Source organism: Amblyomma maculatum, unplaced genomic scaffold (assembly GCF_055883805.1).
Source record: "Amblyomma maculatum isolate TAMU_Amacu unplaced genomic scaffold, ASM5588380v1 scaffold_15, whole genome shotgun sequence".
NCBI lineage: Eukaryota > Metazoa > Arthropoda > Arachnida > Ixodida > Ixodidae > Amblyomma > Amblyomma maculatum.
Window position 1 is genome coordinate 10,265,975 of NW_028146740.1, and position 6,406 is coordinate 10,272,380.

Here is a 6,406-nt window from a genome sequence, read left to right on the forward strand (position 1 = left end):
GGTGTTGTTTTTTTATTTTGTATGTGTAAAGCGCGGTCGTAAATCTCGTGCGCGTCCTTGAGAGTGGAATGCCAGTGGTGGAAAGGCCGGGGTTGGGACGCTTCGGCGAACTGGACCTCGGCTAAGATTTTCCACGAATCTGTGAACGGGGGGGCACCAAGGACGTTTCGCGGAAATGGAAAGCGCGCGAAAACCAGGAGGTGCGATGGGTGGCCCGGAGAGTTGCGGCCCGAGCGAGGAAGAAGACGGAGGTTCTCCCGTACGCTCGCTTGGGACGACGGACTGTCCTAAGCCGGAGGGCGACCCAACTCTGTGTTTTATTTGTTCTTTCTCTCAACTGTGCTGTGTTTGTTCATTCATCCGACCTATCAGTTTAATTAAACAGTTTGTTAATTTAATTCGACCCATTGAAATTCTTTCGACGAAGCAAGGAGACGGGACCATTACCAACAACAAGAAGAAGAAGAAAAAAAAAACTTCAAGAAACATCGAAAAGAAGTTTACTGGCGCAGCCGAATACAGGATCACCGTCTCCCGTCAGCCTTCTGCGATCGCAAAACAACCTGTACAGCAAGAAGACTTCCAGGCCGATGGACAGCTCTTGAGAAGGAAGTCTCCGTCGAGAGAGGACAGGGCGAGAACACAGCAACATTGTGGCCGACGGACCGAGCCATCACTTCAGATCGACGGACCGACACTGAAGCTAAGGAGCTAGCGGCTCAGCATCGAGAGACGCCCAGCATTGTGGCCGGACTGAGCCATCAGAGCGCGTAAGGTGCGAGCCGCGCACCAGCGAAAGACGCCACGCATCACGGCCAACGGACCGAGCCAGCGGTGCTCAGCGCATCAAGAAACTGACTTCCAGCGCACCGGCCAAGGGATCAGGCAAACATCAGCCGCTAATGGACTAGCGGTGGACTTTCGTGTGTTTTCCAAGGGGTACATCGCGCATTGGCAGCGGAGAGAAGCAAAGCCCGGGCGCAAGAACGGCAGACGACGCGGTAGTCGGGGAAAGTAAGGTGGCTACGCCAGCGGAAAGGTGAGTGGCCCTATGCTGGTCCTCGGAACCCACTGGTGCTGTGCGTTTTGTAGCGAATAACAGGAATTGTGCATGATTCTTCGTAGCGGTGCAAGGGTCACGAAAATGAGTGCGGAGGAGAGCGGGAGCGATAGCGGAGATTCGAGGGCAGAGGAGGCGACGGGGGCAGGCGAAATGATGGAAACAATAGGATCAGCAGGAGCAGATAAAAGCGGTGGCGAGGCTCCCGATTCAGCTATGCGACGGCTAGAAATGGAGCTGGAGCTTAGGAAGACCACGCTGCTCATTGAGCGGGAAAAAACACGTCAGCTGGAGCTGCGAAATGGTGGACCACAGGGCTCGCTAACAGATGGTAAGCTGACGCGCGAGGAATCACTAGCGCATTTCGCAAAACGGCTTAAGAGTTTGCTGACCGAAATTCCAACAGATCCAGAGGTTCCAGTGTGGCTCGAGGGAATCGAGGGCATTTTTCGTTCCTATAAGGTGCCTGAAGAGGTTAGAAGCCATTTAGTTTTGCCTCTGGTGACTGCGAGAATCCCACACCTCTTTTCAAAACTTTCAACCGAGGAGCTCGACAGTTACGATCTGGTAAAAAAGACGATTCTGTCCGAGTTGCGTCTGTCGCCAGGTGACTACCTCAGGCAGTTCCGCAATGCGCTTCCGGCTCGTGACGAGACCTGGCAGCACTTCGCGTCGCGAATTGAGAGCTACTATGCTTTTTACATGGTGGCGCGGGGAATCAAAACGCTAGAGGACCTGATTGCTCTGCACGTGGCTGACCAGATGAAACAGGCACTGAGCACTGAGGCTCACAAGTATGTCAAACGAGAGGAAAGGGACAGCTGGGTGAAGCCACACGAGATTGCAAAATTGGTGGAGGCTTTTGAGGATTTCGAAGGAAAGGGGTCAGGAAGGAAGCAAATAATGGCAGGCCGAAGCCCTTCTGGCAAACAACAACCAACTTTGCAAAAATCCGCCCCGACTCCGCCGGCGCACCCAGGGCCTTCCAAATCTCCTGCGTGCTTCATTTGTAATGGCCCGCATTTTGCAAGGTCTTGCCCTGAAAACCCCACCAGCAGGGAGGCCGGCAACATGCGGGGGAATGGAGCAAACATTTTAGGGCAGGAGAGTTGTGGAGATGCTGGCAGCGGCGGCGGCGGAGCCATAGTTGAGGCCGGACGGGGAGATACCGTTGATGTACAGACTTGCACAGTATCATTATTAAGGAAGGAAGCCTCACGGGACTACGTCAACCTGAGATTTGGTGACGCGGTTCTGCGAGCGCTAGTTGACAGTGGCACCGAAATAACTGTCGTAAAAGAGGGCGCGCTACCTAACAATGAGACGGGGAAGGTAGGCGACGTCACACTTGTTGGCGCCTTTGATAATAGAGTGCCAGCAAAGCTAGCTCGAGTTCCACTGAGCTTAGAGGCAGGCCAGGGTCAGTATGTCGGGGGAAGCGCGTCACTGCTCTGCGCCGTAACACGGGAACTGGCTTCCAAGGAAGCAGACTGCCTGCTTTCTGCAGACGCTTGGCACACGCTTGAACAACAAGCACGCAACAGCGGTTGCGAGGTGCCCGATATGAGAGGGCAGGCGGCCGTCACCTTGGAGGCAGGTAGCGGCGAGGGAGGTAGAAAACGCCGAGAGGGACCGGAGCGCGGAGGAGGTTATTGGAGACGCAGAAGAAAGATGTGGCGAAAAACTGACAGCGTCAGAGGAACTAGTGATGGGCTGCGGCAAAATGGGGCATGCGCATGCCAATCATCGGCACCTCTATCATGGCGCAGCAGACCGCCAGAGCTGTCGCCACCCACTGTGGTTTCCGAGGGCAGGCATGGGGACCACTCTGAAAAATGTTTTCGTGTGGGATGCGTTCGCATGGTGCCAGGCTAGATGCCTCGCATGCGGCGGTTGCCTTGTGTCTCAGTACCTAATTGTTGAAAGTGGCGTTTTCTTTTCCTTTTGTGCGTTGTAATGCCGTGGTGACGACCTTTGTGTTATTTATCGTGTGCAACAACCAGTGAGGTTATTGCAACGATCTTAGGAGGGGCGTGTAAGGTCGTCAACAGTGCATGTTTTCTCGTGTTTTCTTTTTGTGTGTGTTTGTGTTTCCTGCCGTTTCGGGCAGCCGGCCCGCGAGGCGCGCGGGCGGAGCGGCGCCCGTACCCGGGGAGGGGGGACCTTTTTCTTGTTTTTGGATTACAGTGTGAAGTGTCCCTGCTTGCGCGCGTGATCTGTTTTGTGTCTTTCTTGAGGGGCGAGGGGTCTCGCGCATTGGGGGCACTCTGCCGTTCGGTGTTTGGCCTGGTGGTTAGCGCGCCAGGCTCCGAACGCCGTCGGCGGACCCCGTCGAGCGTCCGTTTGGTGTTGTTTTTTTATTTTGTATGTGTAAAGCGCGGTCGTAAATCTCGTGCGCGTCCTTGAGAGTGGAATGCCAGTGGTGGAAAGGCCGGGGTTGAGACGCTTCGGCGAACTGGACCTCGGCTAAGATTTTCCACGAATCTGTGAACGGGGGGGGCACCAAGGACGTTTCGCGGAAATGGAAAGCGCGCGAAAACCAGGAGGTGCGATGGGTGGCCCGGAGAGTTGCGGCCCGAGCGAGGAAGAAGACGGAGGTTCTCCCGTACGCTCGCTTGGGACGACGGACTGTCCTAAGCCGGAGGGCGACCCAACTCTGTGTTTTATTTGTTCTTTCTCTCAACTGTGCTGTGTTTGTTCATTCATCCGACCTATCAGTTTAATTAAACGGTTTGTTAATTTAATTCGGCCCATTGAAATTCTTTCGACGAAGCAAGGAGACGGGACCATTACCAACAACAAGAAGAAGAAGAAAAAAAAACTTCAAGAAACATCGAAAAGAAGTTTACTGATGGTTTCGTAAAAAAAAAAAAGAAACACGCGGCGTTGTACATGGCATCTAATCCAGGTGCGTACACTTCTGCCTTTTCCCGTTCTCTCGAGTTAAGTGATCCTTGGATGGCGACTATAACCTTCTAAATGTTATGCATTTATCGAAAAACATACACAGCGGCACAAAGCCGCGCTGTATATTGTAGCCTATCACGAGGCCTATAGTTTGTCGTCACTGCAGCACTGGAGAGAACGATGCTGGCCACGTGCTAGCTGCAGCAGCTGTGGAATGCACGAGGTAAGTGCATGGGAATTAAGCAGTACAGTACTTTGGGAAGAAATATTCAAGACGATTATGCAGTTATGTGAAATGTCGATACTTCCATTAACATCGCTGAACAAAGCCGCACCACGCTGAGAATACTCTAGCTGTTAATTCTATTGTATAGGCATAGTTAGCGTTCGTCGCGGCAGCAGAGTGACGCTTGCCACGTGTTCTGCAGCTGCTGCACGAAGAATCGGAAGAATGCGTGAGGGAAGCAGGTAATAAGCAGTGTAGCACTTTATTAAATCAAATTTGACACGATTTCATGCGTATATATACGTATAGCCTGGTAAAAGCCCTAGCGCGCAAGTTATTTTGGTGGCCGCGGCGATTGATACGAAGCCACGTACAACATAGAGAGGGAAGAGGAGTACGGGATGCAGGTCTGCGGTCTGCCAGGAAACATTGGGGCGGCCCTGAAAAGGGCCGTTTGGATGCGAACACAACGCCCTGCACTAGTCCGTGGCCCTTTGCCGTGCACCGTCAACAGCGGTGCACTACGTCGTACACAGCGCCTGGTTATGCTGCCCTGGATGCTGTAGCGATGCTTCCACTGTAGACATATACAAGGGTTGCGGCGATGACCTTGGAGAGCTGATCGATCCCGCGATCCCTGACATGGGCTGCTGCGTACAAAGAAAATCCTCGGCCTCTTCGCACCATACAGGAAACAGTGCTGTAAAAGAGTAGAAAAAAGTTGCATTATGAACATAGTGATTTGATGAATGCGCAACATATGACAAAACTTTCGACAAAGAAATCTGCGTTCTTGCACCTCAATCAGGGTTGAGAATGCGCACAGCAGACGTGCGCCTCAGCATAGCAATCAGGCAGCGCTTAGTTGCCGACGGTGGATGTTTTCGGGGAGGTCTTCATAGCCGTGGCCGATTTTGTTTGTTTTTTTAACACGAGGAGCGTTCATGCCATGAGCTGCTGCTGCACGAGGTCCTGGAAGCACGTGGGGAGAGACAAGCGAGACAGCAAAATGTAAATAAGCAAAATGCCAGACAATTTTGCGCAATTTATACTTACCTTGACGGTGCTTGCGATCTCCCGCAGGTCGTCGCCATTATCAACGTCATTCCTCTCAACGTACAGCACGGATCAGCGTGCCGAAAGCGCATTCACGTAAACGCGCAAGCCCGCCATCGTCGAGCACCTCGGTGACCGAACGCGCCGCAGCCATGCAGCAGCGAGATCCACGAACCGAATGCCGGAATCGCGCGCGTTGGCAGAGGGGGGGGGGGGGGGCACCTAGCGATTCCCTAGAGCGTCTAGGGATGAAAAAGAAAAAAAAGAAAACCTAGTTTATTACTACGTCACGTCCGGTTAAGCGTCGAGCCCGACGCAAAAAACGTCATGTCAAGTTGCGGCGTGTCCACCAATCAGCGTTTCCAGCCGAGATACCCCGAAACGCTTCTCAGAGTAGAGCCGTCGCGTGGCTCGGCCGCTCGGGTTCTCTCGGGCGGAGTTGGTGGAGTCCGGGCAAAAGCATATTTTCTTTCTCGCGTCGGTTGGGCCGGGCACCCCGATTTTGAGATCATGCAACCTTTGCAAAGGCGCAGATCCAGCCCTCGTGCGATAAAGCGCTTCTTTTTTTGCATGCAAGGTTTGTTTCCCTAGTCCGGTATAAGCGAAGAACCTACAGAGCTCATTTCGTCTGATTCGTGCCTATATGAGCGCACCGAGACGGTTACGAAAAGCTTGGTAGGGTAGTAATGCAAAAAAAGGCTAGTGTGGCTAGATATTGCTAATTTTCGAAAGTTGCAGGAGAAAGTCACTGCTTGCAATGATGTCTGCATCGCAGTATTGTAGCGCGCCGCTGCGCCGGGGCCTTTTTTTTTTGGACGCGACGCGTTTCAAAAAATTTCATTAGTGTTGCTGTTTAGTGCGAGAAACTGGATATAGCGTAACTGTACTCCTCCTAAGGCGGCGCTAACGAAGCAAAGTTGAAAACGCGTCTCTGTCTCTAACTGAGATCCTTCGCTCCATGTGATGTGCACCAGCGGCAGCGAGAGGCGTCGTCGTCGCGCAACGCATCGTCAGTGATTGTCGCCTATTTTTTCTTTCTGTATCGTTGCTTCAGCTGCAATAGACCAGTTGCAAAACCTACAAGTCAATTTCCCTGTGCGGCAGGAATTCGTGCACAATGGCGGAATAGATTTTGGGGTAACAGTTGGGTACTGCGC

The 6,406-nt window shown here is 52.8% G+C and overlaps 1 pseudogene; it reads right to left on the reverse strand.

Annotated features, from left to right (window-relative positions):
- Window positions 1-5,135: 5,135 nt before the first annotated feature.
- LOC146172023 (uncharacterized) overlaps window positions 5,136-6,406 on the reverse strand; it is a 29,508-nt pseudogene continuing 28,237 nt past the window's right edge.